Here is a 19147-nt window from a genome sequence, read left to right as displayed (position 1 = left end):
GCTGGAAGGTGTGACAGAGGGATTGGGCTGAGATGGAAAGCCCAATCCTTGAGATATAGAATGGGGAATAGTTATCTGGAGAGAGTTTGGGCTAGCAAGAGAGTTGGGCCCAAAATGTGGACTGGGTCGTTCAATTGAGGAAGGAGGAGTAGTAGACTGTACAATGTTAGGATTGTGTGAAAGAAAATGATTTAATGAGCTATTGTCATCCAAAAAATCATAAGTGGATTTATCTACATTTTTTATTTTGGAAAAAGGGAATATATTTTCAATGAAACGAACATGACGACATATAATAATTTTTCCACTTGACATATTATAACATTTAGAGCCACGATGATTAGGAGCGGGACCAAGATATACACATGGTGTGGAACGCTCTTGAAGTTTGTGATTCACTAGTGGATGGAAACAGTGGAAAACATAGGCATCCAAAAACACGCAAGTTGGAATAATTTGGATTGCAATGGTATAGAATTTGAGTGGGAGACAAATAATCTAACACTTTAGATGGAAGAATATTTAGAAGATAGATTGCCATAGAGAGTGCATGATGCCAAAATGTGGGTGGCATGGAGGCATGAAGGAGTAGAGTCCGTATGATATTGTTGATGGATTTGATATGTCTCTCGGCCTTACCATTTTGAGGAGAAGTATGAGGACAAGATAGACGGAAAACCATGCCATGTTGATTAAAAAATTGGTCAAAAGTACCATTGATATATTCGGTACCGTTGTCACATTGAAAAGTTTTAATGTTCCGTTCAAATTGGGTTTTAACAAAAGCATGAAAAGAGAGGAAGAGATGTTTTACTTGAGATTTCTTTGCAATAGGAAAAGCCCATAAAAATTTACTATAATCATCCAAAAACAGAACATAATAACGATGGCCTAATGAACTAACGATTGGAGAAGTCCACACGTCACTATGTATAATATCAAATGGAAGATGAGTATAAGATAAAGATTCATAAAAGGGCAATTTAGAATGTTTCCCAATAGAACAAGAAGAACAAAAACTAATACAAGATTTATTACAATTAATAAACTTTTGACTATGAAGATTATGTAGAACTGCATCGCCGGGGTGGCCTAGACGATGATGCCAAATATCAGGAGAAACAGCGGAAAAGGCAGAATGATTGATTGATGACATGGCTTGGTTGTGGGAGAAGAGTGGATAAAGATCCCCCGTGCTGTCACATCTCATTATTTTGTCCCCCGTCTATAAGTCATTAATAGAGAAACCAAATGGGTCAAATTCAACAGATACCATATTATCAGTTGTAAATTTTCTAACGGAAATTAGGTTTTTGATGATTTTAGGAGCATGTAATACATTATTGAGGCGAAAAGGTGGGTGGGGTGAAGGTACAATAGTGCTACCGTGACCAAGTATAGGAATTAAATCACCACTTCCAACAACAATGTTACGATGTTTATTGCTAGAATTGAAATAAGGAGAGAGTATACCTGATTCCGAGGTCATGTGAGATGTAGCACCGGTATCTATATAGTAATTTCCATCCGGTTGAGAAACAGACAGAGCATGCATAGCGGCCTCAATATCGGTTGGAGTGTAGATAGGCGAACCCGCATCCGACATAGCATTGTATGATTGCACCGGCTGTTGGACTGGTCGTGGGCCGAGTATGCTTGTAGGTTGACTGTTGGGCTTGCTTTGCTGGGCCTGGTATGGAGGTCTGGGCTGCCATGGATAATTAGGATATGGGCAAGGTGGTACAGCCCAGCCACCCCATGGATATTGCTGCCAAGTAGAATGCCACTTAGGATGTTGCTGGCCACGTGGTTGCCTGTGTGGCTGGTGTACCTGCTTACGTGGCTGTGGCGTGGCATAAACCCCGATACCAGAAATATCACCGTGATCCTTGCCTTTTGCTTTGAACCTTGAATTACGGATTTTGTTAGAGGAGCCGCGTTTAGAGGGATAGTGGTCAGTAGTTGATTCAGAAGCAGCCATCATCGCCGAGGAACCCCGAGAACCTCCTGCCTCACGAGCAAGCCGTGCTTTAATGGTGCGCTCGGCCATTTTCAATCGAGATCGACAATTCTCGAACGATGGTAAGGGGTCTTGATTTTGAATATAATCCACCGTACCACTATAAGCCTCTGGTAAAGACCCAGTGAGTCGAAGGACAAGTCGACCATTTGTAACGGGAGCATCAACATCCGCGAGCCGATCCGCGAGAGATTGAAGGTGGTTACAGAAATTATCAATGGAGTCGAAAGACTCAAAATCAGCATTAGCAAAATCTTCTTCAAGATGAGTAGCACGAGAAGCCTTGTTATCTTGGAATAAAGCTTCAAGTCTTTTCCATGCTCCTTCGGCCGTGTCATTACGACGGAGAATAGCATTAAGGAGGTCTTTGGATACCGTACCATATATCCATTGCAACACCACCGCATCAAGACGATTCCAGAAAGCAAGGTCGGCCGATTTGTTAGCCTGAAATGCAACTTTTGCTATTTCTTCCGTAGGGGGAACCAAATGTTCATACAAATCATGGACCCTAACAAGATTTGTAAATAGGGTAGCCCAAGAGTGATAAAGAGATTTTTCATTGTCTAGTGTGATAGGAATGAGAGATTTCACATTAGTAATGGTAAGAGCTGGATGAAATTTTGGTGTTTCAGCCATGGAGGTGGAGAAGAAGATAATAAGAAAGAAGAGAAAGATGTTTAGGAACGAAACAAGTCTGATACCATGAAGGAAGTATATTCCATGAGTTTGAGCAATAATCCATACCCAACAACTTGTAAGATCATCCGGATTAGTTATTTTGAGTCTTCTTATTTCACCCGTATCATTTATATTCATTTCTGATCTAACAATTGATACTCCAAATGGGTATGAATTCTTGAACTATTCAATTTTTGCTAGGAAACAAGAAAAATTACAACATTATATTACTCCAATTTCATTAGTGGCTTCCATTTAGGCAAAACTTTGGTCAGATACTTGGATGTGTACAACCTTACTCTTGTTAGTATAACAAAGAAGTTTTCAGATGACCCTTGATAGCAAACATCATGTGCAACTTCAAGTAATTTAGAAAAAAAAGAACATGATTTAATAAATCATTTTATATATTTCATTTATAATCTGAACCAAAGTTCTATAAACACATGTGCAAGGATTTACTTTTTGATGTCATTGGGAATGAAGTGAATAGAACAATGACTTCTGTAAGTTAAGAATTGGTACTGATTGTCTCTTATCTATATGTTGGAGATTACAAGGAGGGTTATTATATTGGTGTTGAAGTGCCTAAGGATGATCCTGATGCTGATTAGCCATTCCATGGCCCAAATGTTTGGCCTGCTTCTGGTAAGTCATTCGGATATATTGAAATGAGGTTTTACTTATTATTGATTTACCATCATATATTTCTGGCTTCTGTTTGCATTGTATACTAGATCTCTTGCCTGGTTGGAGGCAGACTATGGAGAAATACCACAACCAAGCGCTGTAAGTACTTACATGATCATCAAATACTTGTGTTTGTGTGCTTCAATTTTTTATCTTCCCATCCTTGAAATACATTTGCGCACTGTATATAAGCAGATATTTTCCTGTCGATGAGCTACCACCACCCTCTCTCAAACAATGGTGACACCCAATTGCACGAACTACGCTTTATTATGCTTTGCAAGTTATACTTTATACTTTGGGCTCAAATTTACTCCCTTTTTGGTGATTTTATGACTCATAGACACATGGTTATACACAATAATAATATATTTTGTGTTCTGTTTTGTATACAGGGAGGTAGCACGGAAGATTTAAAGGATTATAGCTCTTGCACTTGATCTAAATGCAGATTACTTTGATAAGCCGGAGATATTGGGAAACCCTATTGCTATCTTACGCCCATTACACTATGGTGGTGGAACTCAAATTGTTCATTCATCATGTACTTATCTCTATTATCCTCATTTTATAATATGAGTTATGGATTATGATTGTTTAGGTCAAATATCTGATTCATCAAATGGAACATATGGTGCTGGGCCACATACCGACTTTGGTCTGATCACACTCTTGGTCACAGATAATGTAGCTGGTTTGCAAGTATGAACGGTACTGACAATTGTCGACCATTAGTATCATACTTTTCTCGAGGATACTTTTGTTTTCACGGTTACCATTTTACTTGTTGCAGATATGCAAGGATAAAGATGCTAAACCACAGGTATGGAAAGATGTACTACCTGTGAAAGGGTGAGTTTTAAGTCCAACCCTTTACTTGCAAAATCATATGGATAAGTGTCTTAAAAGCTTGGTATTACCATATGAGGACTTCACATTTTTGCATTTTGCTTCATCACAACCCCTTCCTTGGTCTTTGAAATTTGGAGGCACATCTACTGGCTGTTCATATCCAATTTTTGATCTCTTTTTCGTTTCAGGGCTTTTATTGTGAATATCGATGACATGCTGGAGCGCTGGAGCAATTGTGTTTTCAAGTAAAGGGCATCGTATTTTTTTTTTCCTTGATATCGTAGAATAGGCATGGGAGGTTTTGAGTATGTTCAACTATTCGACTGCACAGGGCCCCGAAATATTAGGGGCCTCAATATTGAATTACGTAGTATATGTTAAGTGTTTTAAAATACAAAGTTATTACAAAAATATTATAATTTTTAATATTGCATAGGGCCTTTAAATAATTTTTCGAATTTTGCTCCGTCCCTGAGAATAGGGATGTTTGCTACAATATAAATGGTGTTTGATTGAGTTTAGTAGTTTTCAAGAACTTTTAAATTCTTAGCAGACACATAATGAGTTTTGAAAATATTTTATAAATGTTAAGATTGGGTCTTCTAACTCCATCTATCCTTTGTTATATACTTGTTAGTGATAATAAAGAGGTAGTTTCCGATTGATTTTTGTTATAGCAGTCAGAACTTCAGCCTGTTAGGATCACTCCTCGTTTTATGGCTTTACTTAGCAAGCAAACTGTATAACTCTCATGTGTTGTAATTTGCAGATCCACCTTGCACAGAGTTATAGGGAACGGTCAACACAGATACTCTATAAGGCCTTCATCATCCTCCCCGCCCCCTCTTTTGTCCTAAAGTTTTAAGAGAAAAACTGTTTCTTCCTTATGCTGTTGCAAGTTGTGACTTTCCCTTTTAATGAAATTTTCTGTTAAAGGATTTACGATGGACTACCTAACCACAGAAAGTGATTGGAAAAAAACTGTGCGATGCGTAGCTAGAGGTGTTCATTCGAGTCATCGGGTTGATTTCGGGTTTGGTGTTTCGGGTCGGTTCAAACCCAGGTTTTGTGTCCACATTTGCTTTTAAACTGTTGGAGTTGATATTTTAATCAACTCAGTTTGTTTTATATTCTGCTGTAAATTGCTATATATAGTCTTATGTCCTGACTGTATAGTACAGATGATATTATTAGTTCATACTCTCTGTAATTCTCTCTATCTTCTAATTCCAGTATTCTTCAAAAATTCTTTTGTCATTTCATCATGGTATCAGAGCATGCAGAAACTTGTTGATCTCTTCTTCCAATCTTGTTCTTCTTCAAATTCTGATAACCTGATATTCTTTTCTTTCTTTTTCTCTGAAATACGAAATCCAATCATCATTTCATCAGTTCATGATCTGATGCTTGCCATTTGAAATTCTTGATCAATACATCAAGATTCTGAAGTTTTTTTTTTCTTTTTCTGTATATCCGATTCAATCTACTGTTTGATTGATTTTTCCTTCTTGATTAGCAAAATCAGTCTGAGATTTTAGCATTTCTTTTAGAATTTCTTTTAATTTTTTGTTCGATTGATTCTTCTCTCTTGATAATCAAGATTAATCTGAGATTTGAAGTTTAATCATCTGATAATGGCTGCACATTCATCACAAACCCTTCCTCCAAATCAAGATCTCACCAGTCCATACTACTTACATCCTACTGACAACACAGCAAGTCAATTACTATCTGTCAAATTCAATGGAGAAGGTTTTGGAGACTGGAAAAGATGCATGCTGATCTCTATTTCATCCAAGAACAAACTCGGTTTCATTGATGGTAGTATTCCGGAACCAACAGCAGATGAAAAATTCTTTTCAGCTTGGAAAAGGTGCAATGACCTTATGATATCCTGGATTTTGTTCAATCTTGATCCTACCATTGCCAAAAGTGTGTTGTATCTGCCAACAGCCAAAGAGATTTGGGACGATCTTGAAGAAAGGTATGGCTATGTATCAGCACCTCAGCTCTACTCTCTGCAACAACAGGTATCTGAGTTTGTGCAAGGATCAAAAAGTATTACTTTTACTGAAATTAAAGGAATATGGGATAAGATAAGTGAGGCATGTTCTTTACCTACTTGTACATGTAATCAATGCATCTGCAATTTGACTCAAAAGATCTTCAAGCAGCAGCAAGATCTTAGGCTAATGCAATTTCTCATGAAATTAAATGATGAGTTCGGATCTGTGAGAGGAAATATACTGATGGTGAATCCTTTACCAAACCTCACACAAGCCTACAGGTTACTGATGCAGGAAGAAAGACACAAAGCACTCACAACTGCAAACAATAATTCAGTTGTTGAGTCAGTTGCTTTGGCAGGAAACAAAGGAAGGAACAATGATCACAAACAGTACTCACATAATCCTTGATACTCAAGAAACTTCTCACAGACCAAAGCTACAGGAGGAAGGTTTGCACATGGAAGCGGTAGCAAGAGGCCTGCTAGTAGCTATTTTTGTGATCACTGTAAGATACCTGGTCACAGCACAGAAAGATGTTTTGAGCTTCATGGATATCCACTAGGTTTCACTGTTTTCAAGGACAAGGGAAAGAGATTTGCAACACATGCTAATGCAGATGGATATCAAGCAGATCAGAAAATTCAGTCTGCAGCTGGATCCTCTAGAACTGATGCAGAACAACAACTCAGAACATATTTACTCAATCTTTTGAATAAAGCTCCAAATGATACTGAAGTTAATACACAAACTGCTAATCAGCATGTGAATGCTGCTCAGGCTCTCATGGCAGGTACATCCTATTGTTTTTTAACCTGTTCTAACATAACCTGGATATTGAACAGTGGAGCATCTGATCATATGTGTTCTGATTTGAGTTTATTCTCAACCTATGATTCAATTTTGCATACAAGATCTTACATTACTATTCCTGATGGTAGACAAGTCCTAGTTCATAACACTGGTACAGTAGTATTAAATGAACACATCACTCTATATAATGTGCTACATGTCCCTGATTTTCATTACAACTTGATTTCTGTGAACAAGTTATGTGTAGACAAGAAGTGTACAATAGCATTCACTGCTGATAAATGCTTTGTACAGGGCCATTCAATGAGTGTGCCACAGGTTCTTGGTAGAGTAGAAGCTGGTCTCTACAATGTTCAGACTGTTTTGCCTCTTCAGTCTACTGCTTGCATCTCTGTTATAGATTCTGCTAAGCTTTGGCATTTAAGATTAGGACATGTTCCTTTTGATCACTTGAAGCTTGTTCAACCTAATATACAGTTGAGTCCTAATAAATGTGATTCCATATTTATAATCTGTCCTGCAGCTACATAGACTAGATGTTCTTTTCCAATAAGTAGTATAAAGACTACTAGGAAGTTTCAAATGTTGCAATTAGATGTTTGGGGTCCTTATAAACACTGCACCTATAATGGTTGTAATTCTTTTCTTACTATAGTTGATGATTTTACTAGATCAACTTGGGTGTTTCTTTTGAAGTCTAGAACTAATATTGTAAATATCATTGATCAATTCTTGAAGTTTTTAAATACTCATTTTCATTTAAAGGTTGAGTTTATAAGGACTGATAATGCCTTAGAATTGACTGAAGGACCAATCAAAAAGCTTTACCTCAATCTTGGTATTTTACACCAAACCAGTTGCAGTAACACACCTCAGCAAAATGGTGTAGTTGAAAGAAAACATAAACACCTCTTGGAGACAGCAAGAGCCTTACATTTTCAATCCTAACTTCCTATTAAATATTGGGGAGAATGTATCCTTTGTGCAACTTATCTCATAAACAGAATGTCTCTTAAAAGCCTCAATTTCATCACACCCTTTGAAAAATTATATGAACACAAACCATCCTATGATCATCTAAAAACCTTTGGATGTCTTTGCTTTGTTTCTACTCCCACCACTCACAGAAATAAATTTGATCCCAGAGCATCACCATCAGTATTCATTGGATACTCACCCACACAAAAGGGCTAAAAAATCCTGAATTTAGTCACCCATAAAATCTCAGTTTCAAGAGATGTTCATTTCCATGAACATCATTTCCCTTTTCATTAGCAATGTCCTGTATCTTCTTCTATTCCATCACCTTCCACTGACTTCCCTTCTGCTATATACCTACCCACACACACACCTTTTACATCCATTCCACCAGATGACATTCCAGACATATTCACCTATAACACCAATGCTGATATTCCTCTTTCTCCAACTAATACTGTACACTCTTCTAATTCACCTGTCTCTGACTCTTCTTCCTCAAATACTAACCTAATTGATATTTCAGAAATGACATCAATCTCTAATCCTATTCCCAGAAAATCTTCCAGACCTTCCAAACCACCTTATTACCTCAGTGAATATGAGTGTTCTTCAATCAAACATTGGTGTAATTTAGTATCTTTTTCTGAACTTCCCTTATCTCATATTGCATTGGTGTCAAATATTTGCAACATCACTAAGCCTACAAGTTATAACGAAGCTTCGAAACAGTCAGTCTGGGTTGAAGCCATGAAAAAAGAAATACATGCTCTGAACAAGAACAACACCTGGGACACAGTTGATCTGCCTCTTGGAAAGAAGCCTATAGGCTGCAAATGGGTTTACAAGGTAAAGCTAAGACCTGATGGGACTCTGGAAAGATGCAAAGCAAGGTTAGTTGCTCAAGGGTATACACAGAAATTTGGGGTGGATTATGAGGAAACTTTTTCCCCAGTTGTCAAAATGACAACCATAAGAGCCTTAATTGCAGTAGCTGCAAGCAAAGGTTGGGATATTTTTCAACTAGATGTTAACAATGCCTTTCTTCATGGTGATCTTAATGAAGAAGTCTACATGAGAATGCCAAAAGGAATTGAAAATCTTGGGAACAAGGTCTGCAAACTCAGAAAGTCACTATATGGGCTAAAACAGGCTAGTAGACAATGGTTTTATAAGCTGCAAACTGCATTATTGCAGCAAGGATTTATACAGTCTAAGCACGACTATTCTCTTTTCATCAAAAGAATGGGATCTGACATCACAATTGTTGCTGTATATTTTGATGATATCTTGTTGACAGGTACAAATCAAAGTGAAATACAAGCCTTGAAAGTTCATCTAGATACAGCCTTCAGCATAAAGGATTTAGGAATATTGCATTATTTTCTTGGACTAGAGGTCTCTTACTCAAAAGCAGGTATTATCCTCACTCAGAAGAAGTTTACAAAATCACTTCTTGACAATTGTGGTTTTGATCTTTCAAAGTCTGCTCCTGCTCCCTTGTCATTAAACACCAAGCTTCTGGCAAACTCAAGTGATTTATATGATCACCCTGATCATTATAGATCACTGATAGGGAAGCTAAATTTTTTGACTCACACAAGACCAGACTTGTCGTTTTATGTCCAAACTTTAAGTCAGTTCATGCACACTCCAAGGCAGCCACATGTCACAGCCCTACAACATGTATTGAGGTATGTCCATGGAACTGCAGGACAAGGACTTTTACTACATGGTTCTAATCAACTAACCCTACAGGCGTTCTCAGACAGTGACTGGGCAGCTTGTCCTAATTCTAGAAGGTCTGTCACTAGGTATGTGATGTTGCTTGGTAACTCTCCTATATCTTGGAAGTCTAAGAAGCAAGCCACAGTTTCCAGAAGTTCCTCTGAAACAGAATACAGAGCCATGGCTTCTGCTGCATCAGAAATTACTTGGCTGATTCAGCTATTACAAGACCTTGGCGTGGACAATTTGAGGCCTGTCATTCTGCATTGTGACAACATGTCAGCCATACACATTGCAAAAAATCCAGTCTTTCATGAAAGAACCAAACACATAGAAGTGGACTGTCAATTTACTAGAAATAAGGTTCTTGAAGGGCTTCTTCAGCTTACATATCTCCCTACTCAAAGTCAACTAGCAGATGTATTTACAAAGGCCTTGCCATCACCTCAATTCAGTAAGCTTCTGTCCAAGTTAGGAGTTGTTAATACCACTCCATCTTGAGGGGGGGGGGGGGGGTGTTGGAGTTGATATTTTAATCAACTCGGTTTGTTTTATTTTCTGCTGTAAATTGCTATATATAGTCTTATGTCCTGACTGTATAGTACAGATGATATTATTAGTTCATACTCTCTGTAATTCTCTCTATCTTCTAATTCCAGTATTCTTCAAAAATTAATTTGTCATTTCATCATAAACAATTGTAAATCCATTTTTTAAGTCGGGTCAAATCGAGTCCGTTACAAGTTTGGTTGAATTTCAGGTCACCTGTATGCGTAGCAAGTGTTCTTTGAAAGCAATTTCATGCTGAACTTCTATTTTCTTGGATGCAGATTGCTTTTTCTTGGAGCCAAATCTTGAATGTCTTGTTGAATGCTTGCCAACCTGCCAATCGGAAACTACTCCCAAGTAAACTCTATTATCAATGACTGTTTTATTTGCACTTCTCGTTATTACAGAACCTTTGTAAGATAATCGACCATTCTGGTTAGTTCTCACACTTATATAAGTGCTCGTTTATGACTTATATCAGTGCCTATATATATATATATATATATATATATATATATATATATATATATATATATATATATATATATATATATATATATATATATATATATATATATATATATATGTATATATACATATATATATATATATATGTATATATACATATCTATATATATATATATGTATATATACATATATGCATATATATATATATATATATATATATATATATATATATATATATATATATATATATATATATATATATATATATGTATATATATATATATATATATATATATATATATATATATATATATATATATATGTATATATATATATATATATATATATATATATATATATATATATATATATATATATATATATATATATATATATATACATGTATATTCATATATATATATACATGTATATACATAAATATATACATATACATATATATATATATGTATATACATATATATATATATATATATATATATATATATATATATATATATATATATATATGTATATACATATATATATATATATATATATATATATATATATATATATATATATATATATATATATATATATATACATATACATATATATATATATATATACATATATATATATATATTTTATATATATATACACACACACACACACACACACACATATATATATATATATATATATATATACAATGAAATGAATATAACAATTTTTTTTAATTAATTGTAAAATACAAATATGACTGAAATGTCTCAAAATGCTGAAAACATACAACAAGATACAGGTATACTAATTATAATATTGTAGTTGGTTTGATTAACTTTTTAACAATTACTGTTGTTATTAAAATATTTTCTTATTAAATTTTAAATCTTATAGATGTCGATGAGCACAATCACATCGAAGGTTAGTATTAATTCTATTTAAGTTTGTTCTTCGTTTAGTAATATTTACAAATTACAAATTATAAATCTTTTACTATATCTCATTCATTTCTACAAATAATTAGATGTTTTTTTTTTTTATTTAAGGGTTATATGGATATTGGAGATCCAACCCCCTGAGTAGAGATTGTGGTGCTAATATGTTGAGCCTTGAAAGGGTGGACAAGAGAGATAAAAATAAGGATTACACCTTTTCATTATGTTGATGAAAAGGGAAGATTGCACTTCCAATGCTACAAGATCCTCCTGCGTTACTTTCATCTCTTTTACATGGTCAAGATTCACGAGGTAAGCATTTCATGGAACGCATAAAGGGGTATTTCATGATGTTTGCTTTTACTTCAATGGGGGGGTCAAGTTGACAAAACATTGAACATGGGTCGGGGTCCATATGTATTTCGAGTGCGAGGGCAAACATGTCATCAAATCGGTAGCTTACTTCTCCAAGGATCGAGTTTAGCAAAATTTCAGCAATTATATATAGTCGACACAGATAATGAGATATCAAACAGGAAAAGTGCCGTAAAGTATATGAAAATTTAAAATATTGTGTTGTTTTTTATATAATATAAATTTATTAATTTTTTGATAAAATCTTTCAAAATTATTAATGTGTTGTGTTTGAAGTTCAGCCGGGGAATCAAGAGAATTTTGATGATTCAATTGTTGTAAAGTTGAAGGACCTTTTAGATTCAACTAATCCTTATGTGAAGACATGGAGAATGGCACGTGACAATATACGTTATGTAGAAATCATTGATGTGCATTTGAAACTTATTAGTAAGAGAACTCATGATAGAAGGACTCATAATATTCCTTTTGCATCCAAAGTTGCTGCTTTAATTGTTGGGGACATAGGAAGTGTCGCTGAAGAGTGAGACATAATTGTTGAAGGGCGTGATGGTAGATTAAAGCGCATCAGTGAACTTCATCCATGTTATCTGACACTACAATACCCCTTATTGTTTCCACATGGAGAGGATGGTTTTAGATTAGTCATATCTTATAAAAAGGTTGAACTGGACGTGCTTGGTCTTAGTACTGCACTGATACAAACAAATGTAAAGAAGCGGGTGAAGTTGAAAATGAGGGAATGGTTTTCTTATAGAATAATGGATAGAACAAATGAAGCTGACACGATTTTGTGGTCTAGTAAATTGTTTCATCAGTTTTTATTCGATGGGTGGACAATGATAGAGTCTGAAATGCTTCACTTCATACGGAGAAATCAGAATGTTCTTAGAACAGATAAATATGTGAATCTACAAGGTTTTGTCTCGGTATCAGATCGTTCATTAAACATAGCCAGTAGACGCATAATTTTACCATCAATATTCTTTGGGAGTCCACAATTTATGACGAAGATATATCATGATGCAATGGGTATTTGCAAGATATATGGATTTCCAAATGTATTTATTACATTTACATGTAACTCAAAATGGAAAGAGATTACACGTTTTGTTAAGTCAAGAGGTTTGCGTCCAGTAGATCGACAAGATATATTGGAGTGGGTTTTCAAAATGAAATTAGATAGTTTGGTTAGAGATCTAAAGAAGGAAAATATTTTCGGAAGAGTAATTACATGTTCGTATTAATTCATACTTTCTCTTTATATTTAAATTTTAATTCTATACATATTATATATACACTAATTTATAATTTTTGAATTTATGCAGTGGTGTATAGTATTGAATTCCAAAAGAGAGGGCTTACACATGCACATATAGTATTGTTCCTACATCGAGAAGATAAGATTCAAGATCCAGTCGAAATAGACAAATTCATATCTGCTTAGTTGCCTGACAAGGAAGAAAACCCTTTACTGTATTCATTGGTAATCGATTTAACGATTCATGGCCCGTGTGGATCATCAAACCCAAGATCACCTTGCATGCGAGATAGAGAGTGTTCAAAATTTTTTTTCTAAGAGGTTCAATGATGAAACATATGCTGATGGAGATGGTTATCCATGTTACATGAGAAAGGATAGTGGTGTAACTGTAATAAAAAGCGGTACTGAACTAGACAACAAAAATGTTGTCCCGTACAATCCATCTTTAATTTTGAAATACAATGTGCATATTAATGTTGAATTGTGTAATCAATCTCGAGCTATTAAATACCTCTTCATGTACATCAATAAGGGACAAGATAGAATTACTGCAGGTTTGTCCAGGGCAAGGGGGAAAACGAAGATGGTGAGGACGTTGATGAAATTCAAGAATACTATAATTGTAGATATGTGTTAGAAAGTGAAGCTTCTTGGGGCATCTTAGGACTTGAGATTCATCATCGGACTCCACCAGTGGAGGGCTTAGTTTTCATTTTCCAGGTGAACATACTGTTGTGTTCAATGACGAAGACACTATCGGCGATGTCAGGTTTAGGCCGATGAATGAGAGATCATTGTTCAAAGCTTGGACGCAATGTCACAAAGTATATGATGATGCTAAAAATCTTTTATATAGTGAATTCCCAGAAAGTTATGTTTGGCAAAAGAAAGAGAAAATTTGGACTCCACGAAAAAGAGGATTCTCAATAGGCAAATTATATCACGTTGCACCGGGCTGTGGCGAACGATATTAATTGAGGATCCTACTCGAATTCATTAAGGGACCGACATCATATGAAGACATTTGGACTATTGATGGTGTGTTACATCCAACACTTAAGGATGCTTGCTATTCTATGGGCCTACTTGACGATGATAAGGAATATATTGATGGTATTACTGAAGCGGGTTCTTGGGGATCAACATTCTTTATGAGGAAATTATTTTCAATGTTGTTGATGTCGGGTAGCATATCAAGGCCATAATATGTATGGGATAACACATGGAAGATGTTGTCTGAAGATGTGTTATATAAACAAAGAAGAATATTCCAAATGCCAGGTAATTTAATTTTTTTTGATCTCAAATGCTTACTATTTAAGTACATAAGAGTTAATTGTGGTATAGACAATGTTTAAAATTTTTATGTATATATTGCAGATTTAAACCTCACCGATGATCAATTGAAGAATTATTCTCTGCGTGATATTCAGGATATACTAAAAAACAATGGAAATTGGTTGATGAATATACGCCCCGAGATGTGCCCGAGTGATATTATCATCAAAGATGGTCATAATAAACTAATTATGGAGGAGCTTAACTATGATAGAGATTTTTTGAAATCTGATTTGCAAGAGTTACTTCCATTGATGATTGAAGAGCAAACTTTGATATACAATGAAATTACCAGAGTAATTGAAAGAGGTACGGGAGGTGTGTTTTTTCAATATGGATAGGGTGGGGCTGGGAACACATTTATGTGGAAGATCTTATGTGCATGTCTAAGATCAAAGTGTGAAATAGTCCTTCCTGTTGCCTCAAGTGGTATAGCAGCTTTGTTATTTCCTAAGGGAAGGACTGCCCATTCAAGATTTGGGATACCTATAAGTGTTACCGAAGAGTCTATTTGTAGGGGTGTAGAACCTAATAGTCAATTGGCAGGCCTCCTTAAAAGAACTAAACTTATTATTTGGGATGAGGCTCCATTGACTCACAAGCATTTCTCTGAAGCCTTAGATAGAAGTTTACGCGATGCAATACGATGTCCTAATGGTAAACCGTCTAATTTAAGCTTTGGCAGCAAGGTTGTTGTTTTTGGTGGTGATTTTAGGCAAGTGTTGCCAGTAATCCCAAAAGGTACAAGACAAGACACTGTCTTTGCGACACTTAACTTTTCAAAGATCTGGAATGATTGCAAGGTGTTACGACTTACGAAAAACATGAGATTGCGACCCGTATTAGCCAATGTTGAAGAGCTGCGAGAATTTGCTGATTGGATTCTCAAAGTTAGGGATGGAAGGCTTAGAGGGCCTAATGACAGAGAGGCTACAATCGATATACTAGAAGATTTATTAATCAAGGATGCACCTGATCCAATAGTTGTAATTATTGATTGCACTTACCTTGGAATTCATGAGGGTTTGATTGACAATTCATATTTTCACGAGAGGGCAATACTAGCACCAATGAATGAGATTGTTGATAAAATTAAGGAACATGTATTGTCACTTTATCTTGGAGAACAAAGGTTATACTTGAGTTAAGATTCAATCGACAAATCTTATGGTAGCTATGGTAACAACTAGGATGCCTTTTCAATTGAGTTTCCCAACTCAGTACATGCATCCACTAGTGGAAAAAAGTTCATATGCTGTGCAAAAAATACTACGGTTCATCATAGAAGCAGCATAAAATGGAAATAAAAAACGAGTTAGAAAAAATATAGAGTATATGTTGCGGTTCTGAACAAATCGCAGCATTTAAGTTAACATATGCTGCGGTTTTTTGCGAACCGCAACACATAACAATTTCTATATTTTTTTCAAAAAAAAAACACGCCCTACTGGTTTATTCATTCTTATTGTAGAAGCTAAGTCTTTCTTCTTCATTTTCCTCATAACCAGCCATGACATTTGCTTCATTGCTCTTCTTCTTCACTCACGAAATTCTTCTTCAAAACTTGCTCTTCTTCTTTAAAACTTCATTACCCGCGAAATTCTTCTTCTTCATTGCTCTCTTATTCTTCCTCTCTCTTCAAGGCCACAAATTTTGTTCCATACTCTGTTCTTCATAAACCCACGCATTTTGTTCATTAAACTTTGAAACCCACGAATTTCCATCATAAACCCACGAATCTGGTCTCTTTTCAAGGTACATTTTTTGCTTAATGGTGTTTTTTAAGTTTATTTTTACTTCTGTTTGGAAAAAATGGTTATGTGTAGTAATTTTGTTTTTCTTATTGTAGGTCACATTGTAATTGTTTTTCATCTAGATACACAAGGTAATTTCTATTGATAATGATTTTTATTGTTTTTCATATTTTTAGGGTTTAGGGAGTTTTACATTATTATTTATATTTTTTAAATGAGTTTGATATTTTTCAAAGTTATGTTATTAATTTGTTATTTATTTTTATTTATGTGTATTTTGTTAAATGTGGTTTGTTGTTGTACATATGTTTTTAATTATTAGAATTAGAATATATATATTTTTAGGGTTAAATGATTTTATTTTATTATTTATATTTTGAATATGATTTTATATTGAAGTATGAAGTATAGAATATATGTTTGGTTATATAGAATTAGAATATGAAGTATGAAGTATAAAGTATACAATGTTAATTATTCAGAGTGATTTTATTTTAAAACACAATGTAGTGCTTATATATATTTAGGGTTAATATATTTAGTATAAATAAGTATAAATTAAATATATTTGGTATAAATAAGTATATATATGTGTATTAATTTTGTTTTGAATTAATTAATCACACTTAGGATGACAAAAGATCGTTCTTGGACGTATGGAAGCATTGAATCATCAGAATTTATTGATGGCGTATTAGAATTTTGTAGTATTGCTGTTGAACATCAAGTTAGGACGGGGGAGAAGTTGTTTTTATTGCCCATGTGTCAAGTGTGTCAATGTATTAAAGGTAGATAGTGTTGATATCCTTAAGGAGCACATATTTCGATGTGGGTTTAGGCCTCAATATCATGTTTGGGTTTGGCATGGTGAAGAGGGAGTTTACAAAGAAAAAAGTGTTGTTGAGGATGTCAATAATGTGGATGTCAATGACGATGTAGTAGATCGTGTTGATGGGTTTAAGACAGATGAAAAGAATGTCGATGAGGATGTAGACCGTGTTGATGAGATGACGAAGGGAGTCGAGGATGAGTTAGGAAAACGTCCTCGTGTTTTTGACTTGTTGACAGAGGCTTCTCAAAAGCCTTTGTACCCTGAATGTACAAAGTTTACCAAACTAACAGCCGTGTTGACAATTTTCAACATTAAGTCAAAGTTCAATTGGAGTGACACTAGTTTCACAGTATTATTAGAAGCGTTAGGTAAGATGATTCCTAAGGGAAATGAACTTCCAAAGTCGACATATTATGCCAAAAAGCTCATGTGTCCTATCGGCTTAGAGTACCAGAAGATTCATGCGTATCCGAATGATTGTGTATTGTATCAGAATGAAAATAAGAACTTAGAAGAGTGTCCTAGGTGTGGGTTATCGCTTTACAAGCGTAAAAGGGCTGGGGATGCTAAAGGGCCCCCGGCTAAGGTATTGTGATATCTTCCAATAACACCTAGATTCAAGCGCTTGTTTTCTATAAAGAAAGATGCGTTAAATTTGAGGTGGCATGCAGATAGGGTGAAGAAAGGTCACTTGCTCACACATCCATTTGTTTCTCCGGAGTAGAAGAGTATTGATAGGTTGCATAAGACATTTGGGGATGAAGTTCATAAATTAAGGCTCGGACTGTGTATGGATGGAATGAACCCATTCGGCAATGTTAATTCTCAACATAATACTTGGCTGGTACTGTTAGTGATCTATAATTTACCACCTTGGTTGTGTATGAAGCGTAAGTACATTATGCTTTCGCTTCTTATCTCGGGTCCTAAACAACCTGGCAATGACATAGATGTATATCTTGCACCTCTCGTTGAGGATTTGAGAAAGATGTGGGATGAAGGCGTTTCCGTGTTTGATGCACATACTAATGAGGAGTTCACCTTGCGTGCAATGCTCTTATGCATTGTTAATGATTTTCTAGCATATGGAAACTAATCAGGGTATAAGAACAAAGGGAAGAAAGCATGCCCAATATGTATCGATGACATGGAATCCGCGTGGATTCCTAAGTCCAAGCACGTATTCATGCACCTTCAAAAGTTCCTCCCATGAGATCACCAATATCATAAGAAGAAAAAGATGTTCAACGGGGAGGTTGAGGACAATGTAGCTCGTCGACCGTTGAATGGTTATGAGGTTTACGAACAGGTTAAGGGAGTTGAAATTGTATTTGGTAAAAAAGGGCAAGTGCAATGGGGTGAAGACCGACTATGGAAAAAAGAATCCATCTTTTGGAAGCTTCCATATTGGAGAGATCTACACGTTAGGCATTGTCTTGACGTTATGGATATAGAGAAAATTGTATGTGATGCCATACTCGGGACGCTCGTGAACCTTCCGGGTAAGACAAAGGATGTTAAGGCCGTGTGAGATTACTTTGAATATAAGGGTATTCGTCCGGAGTTGTGGCCACAGGTTAAGTTGAGTAAGAAAAAAAATAGAGCTGATGAAGTTGGTGGCAGTAACAAGGGAAAGGGCAATAAGAATAAGATGAATAATGAAAAAAATTATTTACCTCTAGCTTGCTAAACATTGTCCAAGGCAGAGAAGCGGGCATTTTGTGAGTCTTTGTTTCGCATTAAGGTTCCGTCTGGGTACTCAACCAACATGAAGAGATTTGTGACCCTAAATTGTGAGTTGAAGTTGGGAAGCATGAAATCTCACGATTGCCATGTATTGATGCAAGTGTTCTTACCA

General features: G+C 35.4%; 1 pseudogene; it reads left to right on the top strand.

The window, feature by feature from the left end:
• The first annotated feature begins 2865 nt into the window (after window positions 1-2865).
• Window positions 2866-10678, top strand: LOC130815627 (2-oxoglutarate-Fe(II) type oxidoreductase hxnY-like; annotated as a pseudogene).
• Window positions 10679-19147: the final 8469 nt, after the last annotated feature.

The sequence above is a fragment of the Amaranthus tricolor genome, chromosome 6 (genome assembly GCF_026212465.1).
Source record: "Amaranthus tricolor cultivar Red isolate AtriRed21 chromosome 6, ASM2621246v1, whole genome shotgun sequence".
Classification (NCBI taxonomy): Eukaryota; Viridiplantae; Streptophyta; class Magnoliopsida; order Caryophyllales; family Amaranthaceae; genus Amaranthus; species Amaranthus tricolor.
The sequence above is the reverse complement of the archived record's forward strand: the minus strand, read 5'-3'. Positions and strand labels throughout refer to the sequence as shown.